This window comes from Rhinoraja longicauda, unplaced genomic scaffold, assembly GCF_053455715.1.
Source record: "Rhinoraja longicauda isolate Sanriku21f unplaced genomic scaffold, sRhiLon1.1 Scf000129, whole genome shotgun sequence".
Taxonomy (NCBI): domain Eukaryota; kingdom Metazoa; phylum Chordata; class Chondrichthyes; order Rajiformes; family Arhynchobatidae; genus Rhinoraja; species Rhinoraja longicauda.
Genome location: NW_027601347.1, coordinates 13,573 through 25,204, shown reverse-complemented (window position 1 = coordinate 25,204; position 11,632 = coordinate 13,573). Strand labels below are relative to the sequence as shown.

The following is an 11,632-nucleotide window of genomic DNA, read 5'->3' as shown; positions in this document are numbered from 1 at the left end:
AACAAGGCCGCTCCACACAAGGGGGGTCCCAACAAGGGTGGTCCCAACAAGGCCGCCCGCAACAAGGGTGGTCCCAACAAGGGTGGTCCCAACAAGGCCGCCCTCAACAAAGGTAGTCCCAACAAGGGTGGTCCCAACAAGGCCGCCCCCGACAAGGGTGGTCCCAACAAGGCCGCCCCCAACAAGGGTTGTCCCAACAAGGCCGTCCCCAACAAGGGTGGTCCCAACAAGGCCACCCCCAAAAAGGCCGCTCCCAACAAGGCTGCTCCCAACAAGGGTGGTCCCAACAAGGCCGCTCCCAACTGCCAACAAGGGTGGTCCCAACAAGGGTGGTCCCAACAATGCCGCTCCCAACAAGGCCGCTCCCAACAAGGCCGCTCCCAACAAGGCCGCTCCCAACAAGGCCGCCCCCAACAAGGGTGGTCCCAACAAGGCCGCCCCCAACAAGGGTGGTCCCAACAAGGCCGCCCCCAACAAGGGTGGTCCCAACAAGGTCCCAACAAGGCCGCTCCCAACAAGGCCGCTCCCAACAAGGGTGGTCCCAACAAGGCCGCTCCCCACAAGGTTGGTCCCAACAAGGGTGGTCCCAACAAGGGTGGTCCCAACAAGGCCGCCCGCAACAAGGGTGGTCCCAACAAGGGTGGTCCCAACAAGGCCGCCCTCAACAAAGGTAGTCCCAACAAGGGTGGTCCCAACAAGGCCGCCCCCGACAAGGGTGGTCCCAACAAGGCCGCCCCCAACAAGGGTTGTCCCAACAAGGCCGTCCCCAACAAGGGTGGTCCCAACAAGGCCACCCCCAAAAAGGCCGCTCCCAACAAGGCTGCTCCCAACAAGGGTGGTCCCAACAAGGCCGCTCCCAACTCCCAACAAGGGTGGTCCCAACAAGGGTGGTCCCAACAATGCCGCTCCCAACAAGGCCGCTCCCAACAAGGCCGCCCCCAACAAGGGTGGTCCCAACAAGGCCGCCCCCAACAAGGGTGGTCCCAACAAGGCCGCCCCCAACAAGGGTGGTCCCAACAAGGTCCCAACAAGGCCGCTCCCAACAAGGGTGGTCCCAACAAGGGTGGTCCCAACAAGGCCGCTCCCCACAAGGTTGGTCCCAACAAGGGTGGTCCCAACAAGGGTGGTCCCAACAAGGCCGCCCCCAACAAGGGTGGTCCCAACAAGGCTGCCCCCAACAAGGCCGCCCCCAACAAGGGTAGTCCCTACAAGGCCGCTCCCAACAAGGTCGCCCCCAACAAGGGTGGTCCCAACAAGGCCGCCCCCAACAAGGGTGGTCCCAACAAGGCCGCTCCACACAAGGGTGGTCTCAACAAGGGTGGTCCCAACAAGGGTGGTCCGAACAAGGCCGCTCCCCACAAGGGTGGGCCCAACAAGGGTGGTCCCAACAAGGCCGCCCCCAACAAGGGTGGTCCCAACAAGGCTGCCCTCAACAAGGGTGGTCCCAACAAGGCCGCCCCCAACAAGGGTGGTCCCAACAAGGCCGCCCCCAACAAGGGTTGTCCCAACAACGCCGCCCCCAACAAGGGTTGTCCCAACAAGGCCGCCCCCATCAAGGGTGGTCCCAACAAGGCCGCTCCCAACAAGGCCGCCCCCAACAAGGGTGGTCCCAACAAGGCCGCTCCCCACAAGGTCGCTCCCAACAAGGCCGCTCCCAACAACGGTGCTCCCAACAACGGTGGTCCCAACAAGGGTGGTCCCAACAAGGCCGCTCCCCACAAGGGTGGTCCCAACAAGGGTGGTCCCAACAAGGCCGCCCCCAACAAGGGTGGTCCCAACAAGGGTGGTCCCAACAAAACCGCCCCCAACAAGGGTGGTCCCAACAAGGCCGCCCCCAACAAGGGTGGTCCCAACAAGGCCGCCCCCAACAAGGGTGGTCCCAACAAGGCCGCTCCCAACAAAGCCGCTCCCAACAAGGCCGCTCCCAACAAGGGTGATCCCAACAAGGCCACACCCAACAAGGCCGCTCCCAACAAGGCCGCTCCCAACAAGGCCGCTCCCAACAAGGCCGCTCCCAACAAGGGTGGTCCCAACAAGACCGCTCCCAACTCCCAACAAGGGTGGTCCCAACAAGGGTGGTCCCAACAAGGCCGCCCCCATCAAGGGTGGTCCCAACAAGGCCGCTCCCTACATGGCCGCCCCCAACAAGGATGGTCCCAACAAGGCCGCTCCCCACAAAGGTGGTCCCAACAAGGCCGCTCCCAACAAGGCCGCTCCCAACAAGGGTGGTCACAACAAGGCCGCTCCCCACAAGGTTGGTCCCAACAAGGGTGGTCCCAACAAGGGTGGTCCCAACAAGGCCGCCCCCAACAAGGGTGGTCCCAACAAGGCCGCCCCCAACAAGGGTAGTCCCTACAAGGCCGCTCCCAACAAGGCCGCCCCCAACAAGGGTGGTCCCAACAAGGCCGCCCCCAACAAGGGTGGTCCCAACAAGGTCGCCCCCAACAAGGGTGGTCCCAACAAGGCCACTCCACACAAGGGTGGTCCCAACAAGGCCGCTCCACACAAGGGTGGTCCCAACAAGGGTGGTCCCAACAAGGCCGACCCCAACAAGGGTGGTCTCAACAAGGGTGGTCCCAACAAGGCCGCCCTCAACAAGGGTGGTCTCAACAAGGGTGGTCCCAACAAGGCCGCCCCTGACAAGGGTGGTCCCAACAAGGCCGCCCCCAACAAGGGTTGTCCCAACAAGGCCGCCCCCAACAAGGGTGGTCCCAACAAGGCCACCCGCAAAAAGGCCGCTCCCAACAAGGCTGCTCCCAAAAAGGGTGATCCCAACAAGGACGCTCCCAACTCCCAACAAGGGTGGTCCCAACAAGGGTGGTCCCAACAATGCCGCTCCCACCAAGGCCGCTCCCAACAAGGCCGCTCCCAACAAGGCCGCCCCCAAAAAGGGTGGTCCCAACAAGGCCGCCCCCAACAAGGGTGGTACCAACAAGGCCGCCCCCAACAAGGGTGGTCCCAACAAGGCCGCTCCCAACAAGGCCGCTCCCAACAAGGGTGGCCCCAACAAGGGTGGTCCCAACAAGACCGCTCCCCACAAGGTTGGTCCCAACAAGGGTGGTCCCAACAAGGCCGCCCCCAACAAGGGTGGTCCCAACAAGGCCGCCCCCAACAAGGCCGCCCCCAACAAGGCCGCCCCCAACAGGGGTAGTCCCTACAAGGCCGCTCCCAACAAGGTCGCCCCCATCAAGGGTGGTCCCAACAGGGCCGCTCCCAACAAGGCCGCCCCCAACAAGGGTGGTCCCAACAAGACCGCTCCCCACAAGGTTGGTCCCAACAAGGGTGGTCCCAACAAGGCCGCCCCCGACAAGGGTGGTCCCAACAAGGCCGCCCCCAACAAGGGTTGTCCCAACAAGGCCGCCCCCAACAAGGCCGGTCCCAACAAGGCCGCTCCCAACAAGGGTGGTCCCTACAAGGCCGCTCCCAACAAGGCCGCCCCCAACAAGGGTGGTCCCAACAAGGCCGCCCCCAACAAGGGTGGTCCCAACAAGGCCGCTCCCCACAAGGGTGGTCCCAACAAGGGTGGTCCCAACAATGCCGCCCCCAACAAGGGTGGTCCCAACAAGGCCGCCCCCAACAAGAGTAGTCCCTACAAGGCCGCTCCCAACAAGGCCGCCCCCAACAAGGGTGGTCCCAACAAGGCCGCCCCCAACAAGGGTGGTCCCAACAAGGCCGCTCCACACAAGGGTGGTCCCAACAAGGGTGGTCCCAACAAGGCCGCCCCCAACAAGGGTGGTCCCAACAAGGGTGGTCCCAACAAGGCCGCCCCCAACAAGGGTGGTCCCAACAAGGCCGCTCGCAACAAGGCCGCTCCCAACTCCCAACAAGGGTGGTCCCAACAAGGGTGGTGCCAACAAGGCCGCCCCCAACAAGGCCGCTCCCAACAAGGCCGCTCGCAACAAGGGTGGTCCCAACAAGGCCGCTCTCCTACAGCTGCACTTCTTTATCTGTTACCTAGTCAACTACTTTAGGGCTAATTTGTAAATTACTTGAGCCTGAGCCTTGGGCGTTCTTTTTAAATCTGCTTTCCCTCTGACTCACTTACCAGCCAGTACTTGCTCTTGCTGCTTCTGGCTGCTGCTTCTCTGACCTTCACGGGAAACCTCTCCAACCTTCACGGAAAGGTCAAAGTCATCCTGTTGAGTCTCTTTGTACTCGTTCTTGCCTCGCACACAGCTAACAATGGCCTGTTGCTTTACCATCATTACTTTTTTGCATATCTTTCATTCATTTGTTCCATATATCTCTCTACATCACTGTCTATATCTCTTGTTTCTCTTTCCCCTGACTCTCAGTCTCAAGAAAGGTTTCGACCCAAAATATCACCTATTCCTTTTCTCCAGAGATGCTGTCTGACCCGCTGAGTTGCTCCAGCTTTTTGTGTCTATAGAGTCATAGAGTCTTAGAGTGATACAGTGTGGAAACAGGCCCTTCTGCCCAATTTGCCCACAACCGGCCACCATATCCCATCTACACTCGTCCCACCTGCCTGCGTTTGGTCCATATCCCTCCACCTACTCTGGGCAAGAGTCTCTGTGCATCTACTTGATCTATTCCTCTCATGATTTGATATACCTCAATAAGATCAATACACCTCAATATGATGACCTCAATAAGACCTATCTTCGGTAGTTCCTTCCTACACACATCACTTATTTCAATCACTTCCTGTCGTTTTACTCAGAAGTTGTTTGAAGTGGGTTATTAGGTATGTTGGAGGGTGTCTGGTCAGATGATGTACTCTAACCACCTTACACAGCTTTCAAGTTTTAATTATCTCCATGTAATTAGTCCCCAAACTAATTCCGGACTGAACAATCCTCCCGTAAACTAGCGTGGTCCCAAATTTACAACCTACTTTATTGCAGATATTGGATTTTTTTTCTCTGGAACTTTAATGTTATAGCACTGTAACACCATATTCTGAACTTTCAACAACTGCTGTATTTGTGTATAGTTAAACGTAGTGGGTTGCTGAAGGCTACTGTGGACGAGAGGTGGGTCTTTTTGAGAACAAGTTAATGGAACTGTGAACACCATCACTAATAACCATCTCTTTGGCCTCAGTTCCTGCTAAAGATGGGCAGACATTACCAGTCATCCCACTGGCTACTGCAGCAGGGGTTTTGTTCCTGATCATCCTATCAGCTGTGATTTGCTTCATTCTCAAATCCCCATGGAGAACAGACAGGTGGGTGGTTGACCAATGTCCCTGTCCCTGAGATCCCCTCCGTCCCTCCCACCCAACTCCAGCTGTTCAGTTCAAGTTCAGGCTTATTTTCATACGCACAACTACAGAGACACAAGGACAATTAAAAATCTTGCTTGCAACAGCATCATAGACAAACATTCAAAAACAAATTATACTTATAATATTTGAAAAGAAAAAAGACTGCAAAAAATATATATCATTGCAAAAACATAATTGGAAAATAAAATAAAAGTAGTCCATGGTAGTGCAAGAGGTGGACCATAGTGCTCTGTGGTTGAGGTAGGTTTGAGGGTTGTGCAGGTTGGTAGATGCAAGAGTGTTTAATTGCCACATGTACCAGCAATGAAAGGCTTATCTGCTGCAGCTTTACAGGCCCATTAACAAAATAACGCAAATGCATATATAGTCAATAATTTCCTCCCCGGTAAGGAACATTTCTGATACTGTGGGTTAACAAAGCCTTCATCTCTGCTCTTAGACCTTCAGTGGATGCATCGAGAATGGTGACAAGGCAGGAATCTGGAACCGTGCAGATGAGAGAGAGCCAGGTGCAGGAGGAACGTTATGAAATGCACCCCACACGGTCTGAAACAGCCCAGGTAACAACTATCCTGAGTGATGCCTGTGTCACAGTTATTCCTTTCTCACTGGCCACTGAGACTAAAGCAAGGTGGATACTGGTACAACACTGCTTCACCTTTCTTCACACAGCTCCATTAACCATGGTAGCATAGTGGTAGAGTTGCTGCCTTACAGCACTTGCAGCACCAGAGACCCGGGTTCAATCCTGACTACAGGTGCTGCCTGCATGGAGTTTGTACGTTCTCCCCGTGACCTGCGTGGGTTTTCTCCGACTTCTTCGGTTTCCTCCCACACTCCAAAGACATACAGGTTTGTAGGTTAATTGGCTTAGTGTAAATGTAAATTGTCCCTAGTGTGTGTAGGATAGTGTTAATGTGTGGGGATCGCTGGTCGGTGCGGACTTGTTGGGCATGTTTCTCTACAACTCTTGCTGTATCTCTAAAACTAAAACTAAAAACTAATCAAACCCAACACAGCTTGGGATCTGCAGCCCCTCCAGCAGTGTGACACTCCCTCAGCAATGCCCCACCACAGTGATGATCCCTCACGACTGCCTGCGAGTGTCTGCCTTGGTTTCTGTGTTAAAGACACAGCAGGAGGGTCTTGAACCCAGAACCACCTCTCAGAGAGGTAGGAGTTTACTCTCCAGTGCTCCCACCTGTTGCCCCCAGACTGAAATCATACAATCAAACCCACTATTGATCAATGATTATCGGCATTTATTTAGTTTAGTTTAGAGATACAGCGCAGACACAGGCCCTTCGGCCCACCGAGTCCATGCCAACCAGCGATTACCCATATACTAGCACTATCCTGCACACTAGGGACTATTTATAGAAGCCAGTTAACCTGCAAACCTGTATACGACTTTGGAGTGAGGGAGAAAACCGGAGCACCCAGAGAAAACCCACAAAGGTCACGGGGAGAATGCACAAACTCCGTAGACAACACCCGTTGTCAGGATCGAACCTGGGACTCTAGCGCTGTAAAGCAGTAACTCTACCTCTGCTGCCTATTGTGGGTGGAGTATTCTCCAGAGACCTGGACATAGCAATTCCCAGTGCTACCAATTGTCACTCTGTCTATTTCCATTTCTGTCATAGGACAAAGGTCAGAAGGACCCCAAAACCATGATGAACATGAAGCAATTTCATGAAGATATTTATGCAAACTGCCCGGTGGAAACGTCCATATTCGCGAATGTATAATTGGATCAGGAACAGGAAATGCACGCTCTGGGAATGTCACATAGAAACATAGAAAATAGGTGCAGTAGTAGGCCATTCGGCCCTTCGAGCCTGCACCGCCATTCAATATGATCATGGCTGATCATTCAGCTCAGTAGCCTGTACCTGCCTTCTCTCCATACCCCCTGATCCCTTTAGCAAAAAGGGCCACATCTAACTCCCTCTTAAATATAGCCAATGAACTGGCCTCAACTACCTTCTGTGGCAGAGAATTCCACAGACTCACGGGAGAGGACTGTTTGGAATTCCAACATCTTCAGAGAAACCACAGGAATTAGTGCCACAAATCAATCCCCAGGATCTCCATACATCCATCTCCCATTCCTGTGTCCCATATTTCCCTTTTATCCCCTCTTACCTCTCTCCCTGTCCTCTTCCACCCATATCCCTCCCTCTGACCTTTCACTCCTCCTCTTCTCTTCTTATCTGACACCCTTTTGTCTCCATTTCACCTTCAGCCTTTGTCACTTACTCCACCCATCTGTCAATCACCATCCTCCCATGTGCCCACCTAACCCTTGTCCCAGCCCCACCTTTCCCTGCCAAATCCATCAGTCTGAAGAAGGGTCCCGACCCAAAATATTGACTGTCCATTCCCTCCAGAGATGCTGCCTGACCCGCTGAGATACTTCAGCACATTTTCTTTGTTTCAGTTTCCGGCATCTTCGGTCTCTTGTGTCTCCATTACAAAATCAAACTCTGTCTTGTGCATATATAATGATTTCAGCTCAACTGTCATCTGTGGTAGACCACATCATAGATTCAGCAATCTTATGGTGAAGAAATGTCTCTACACCTCATTCTGAAATGGCATACCCTGTATCCTGAGACTACAACTCGTGGTTCTGGACCACCCACCATCAGAAACACCTTTCCTGCATCTGATCTGTTCAAAATCATCAGAATTTTATAGTTTCAGTTAGGTTCTCTCTCATTCTTCTAAATTCCAGCGAATATATATTCTTTCTTCAATTATCATTCTTATTACAAATGGTAAACAAGAAAGCACTTTAATTAATTATCTGGAGAAATAAATATATAACTGAACATTTGCTCGCTCTCCTGATCTCCGACATTGGAGCAAAAATGGTCTATTTTAGTTCAAGAGATCCATAGTGTTCCATTGCTGAGGTAGGATTAGGGTCAGTTTGAGAATCTATGCTCTTAGTTGGTATGGTTAATTAAAGATATTGATATTTTGTTGTGGATGGTTGAAGAAGGTTACTTTTGTTGTTGTTTTAGCTAATATAAAATGAATGCTTATTTTCAGTAGAAAGCAGTAAAATGGATGCTTGTTCTGCAACAAGATGTTATCATTGGGATGGAATGTGTTTGTACGTCTAGGAGTGATAGGGAGTAGACAGGCGCTAAAGGGGTTCTTTGCTCTTAAATGACTCCCTTGTCTTATAGTGTTAGCTTGTGTATTGAAACAGTTAGAAGCAAGGCCATGCAGCTGTGGGAGGATAGATAAGGTCCTGATTCCACAATAACAACTCCTTATATGGATGTGTGTGAAAGTAGGAAGTTTCGAATCCACTCCAGGTAATTTGATGCGTTTCTCCAAAAGCATGTGACCTGTATTAATGGTTTTGTTTTCTCTGTAACTATGGGAATTGTATTGGAATTGCAATTGGTTGTTAATTTCATCTGTTACACCCCTTTTATATTTCTGTATAAAAAGTAAACAATCGTGGAAAAGTTGTTCTTTCCCTCTCCCCAGTTGAGATCTTTTCAGACACTAGCATTGTATCTGGAGATCCTCACGGGAAGATTACTTGAATAAATCTGTTGTACTCATCCAGTATTGAAGTATTTCTTTATTCAGGATGAAGGCTTAGAACTTGGATTATCAAGTCAAGAAACTATAGTTGTAGGAAAGACTAGACCAAGTTGGGCCCGTTCCTCCTTGGGTTTCCATTGCGACCTGGGGAGATCGATTTTTTCCTTTAAAATAAATTGTCTGTTAAATTTGTTTTTTAAATCTCAATGGGGGGGGGGGGGGGGGGGGGGGGGGGAGGAGAGGGAGCCACTGACGTTCCTGCCAGCGGCCATCTTTTTTCTCCTTCACTGTGGTACCGTGCTCCTCCAGGGGAAGGGGAGCGCAATTAAAGCCAGTACAGGGGAGAGGGTGTGACCGAGCCTTGGACCTAAGCCTTTCCTGTATTGGTGTAGCACCCTCAACCCCCTACTCAATCCCCCTTATCCCCCCCTCCCTACCCCCCACTCTCCCATCTTCCCTGACCCCCACTGTCCCCCTTCTCCCCCACCCCCACTCTCTCATCCCCCCATCACCACCCCCTCCTCCCCCCCATCCGCCGTATCCTGGGTATATCCTGGCAAGACAGAGTGTCCAACGCCGAGATTCTGTCTGGCGCTGGCCTTCCGAGTATGTCCACTCTACTCAGGCAGCGCAGGCTGCGGTGGCTGGGCCATGTCCACCGCATGGTGGATGGCCGTATTCCAAAAGACATCCTCTATGGAGAGCTGACATCTGGGAGGAGAACCATCGGCCGCCCCCAGTAACGTTACAAGGATGTCTGCAAGAGAGATTTGAAGGCGCTCGACATCGATGTGGAGTCCTGGGAGAGCCTTGCAGCTGACCGCACGAGGTGGAGAGGTACCCTGAACCAACATCTCAAAATGGGGGAAGAGAAACTGATGAACGCAGCGGCAGACAAGTGGGCACGCAGAAAGGAGCGCAGCAATTTCAACAGACCAGAGACCACACACAAATGTGACCTTTGCCACAGAGACTGTCACTCCCACATTGGTCTCTTCAGCCACAAGCGACGCTGCTCTAGCCGAGGTGTGGAGCAAGCAGCCAACTAGGATGCATCACCCATGGTCAGCCATGACCGAGGGGGCCTAAGGAGACTGCATCTGCCACGCATCTGCCCACTCACTCAACCTGTCCAGGTCACCCTGCAACCTCCTAACATCCTCTTCACAGTTTACACTGCCACCCAGCTTTGTGTCATCCGCAAACTTGCTAGTGTTGCTTCTAATTCCCTCTTCCAAATCATTAATATATATGGTAAACAGTTGCGGCCCCAACACCGAGCCTTGCGGCACTCCACTCGCCACTGCCTGCCATTCTGAAAAGGACCCGTTTACTCCTACTCTTTGCTTCCTGTCTGCCAATCAACTTTCTATCCATATCAACACCCTACCCCCAATATGATGTGCTGTAATTTTACTCACCAATCTCCCGTGTGGGACCTTATCAAAGGCTTTCTGGAAGTCTAGATACACTACATCCACTGGCTCCCCTTCATCCATTTTACTTGTCACGTCCTCAAAAAATTCCAGAAGATTAATCAAGCATGATTTCCCTTTCATAAATCCATGCTGACTTGGACTTATCCTTTCACTGCTATCCAAATACACCATTATTACCTCTTTAATAATTGACTCCAGCATCTTTCCCATCACCGATGTCAGGCTAACTGGTCTGTAATTCCCCATTTTCTCCCTTGCTCCTTTCTTGAAAAGTGGGATAACATTAGTGCTGATAAGTGTGAGGTGCTGCATTTTGGTAGGACAAATCAAAATAGGACGTACAGGGTAAATGGTAGGGAATTGAGGAATGCAGTGGAACAGAGGGATCTGGGAATAACTGTGCATTGTTCCTTGAAGGTGGAATCTCATGTGGATAGGGTGGTGAAGAAGGCGTTTGGTATGCTTGCCTTTATAAATCAGAGCATCGAATATAGCGGTTGGGATGTAATGTTAAAATTGTACAGGGCATTGGTGAGGCCGAATCTGGAGTATGATGTGCAGTTCTGGTCGCCAAATTATAGGAAGGATGTAGACAAAATGGAGTGGGTACAGAGGAGATTTACTAGAATGTTGCCTGGGTTTCAGCACTGAAGCTACAGAGAGAGGTTGAACAGGTTGGGTCTTTATTCTTTGGAGCGTAGAAAGTTGAGGGGGGACTTGATAGAGGTTTTTTAAATTTTAAGAGGGAAGGACAGAGTTGACGTGGGTAGGCTTTTCTCTTTGAGAGTGGGGAAGATTCCAACAAGGGGACATAACTTCAGAATTAAGGGACAAAAGTTTAGGGGTAACATGAGGGGTAACTTCTTTACTCAGAGGGTGGTGGCTGTATGGAATGAGCTTCCGGTGGAAGTGGTGGAGGCAGGCTCGATTTTATTATTTAAGAGTAAATTGGATAGGTATATGGATGGGAGGGGATTGGAGGGTTATGGTCTGAGAGCAGGTAGATGAGACTAGGTCAGAGAAAGTGGTCGGCGTGGACGGGTAGGGCCGAATGGGCCTGTTTCCATGCTGTAATTGTTATATGCTTATATATGGTTATATTAGCTATCCTCCAATCCACAGGGACTGATCCTGAATCTATTGAACATTGGAAATTGATCACCAATGCATTCACTATTTCTAGAGCCACCTCCCTGAGGACCCTGGGATGCAGACCATCAGGCCCAGGGGATTTATCATCCTTTAGTCCCATTAGTCTACCCAATACTATTTCTCGCCTAATGAAAATTTCTTTCAGTTCCTCTAGCTCCTTAGATCCTCTGTCCTCCAGTACATCTGGGAGATTGTTTGTGTCTTCCTCAGTGAAGACAGA

At 51.6% G+C, this 11,632-nt stretch overlaps 1 long non-coding RNA gene across 1 annotated transcript; it reads left to right on the top strand.

Annotated features, from left to right (window-relative positions):
- Window positions 1-5,105: 5,105 nt before the first annotated feature.
- Window positions 5,106-7,065, top strand: LOC144590098 (uncharacterized). The gene is made up of 3 exons (XR_013546171.1): window positions 5,106-5,191; window positions 5,691-5,811; window positions 6,898-7,065. It is a non-coding gene; the product is annotated as an uncharacterized LOC144590098 (long non-coding RNA).
- The last annotated feature ends 4,567 nt before the right edge of the window (window positions 7,066-11,632 follow it).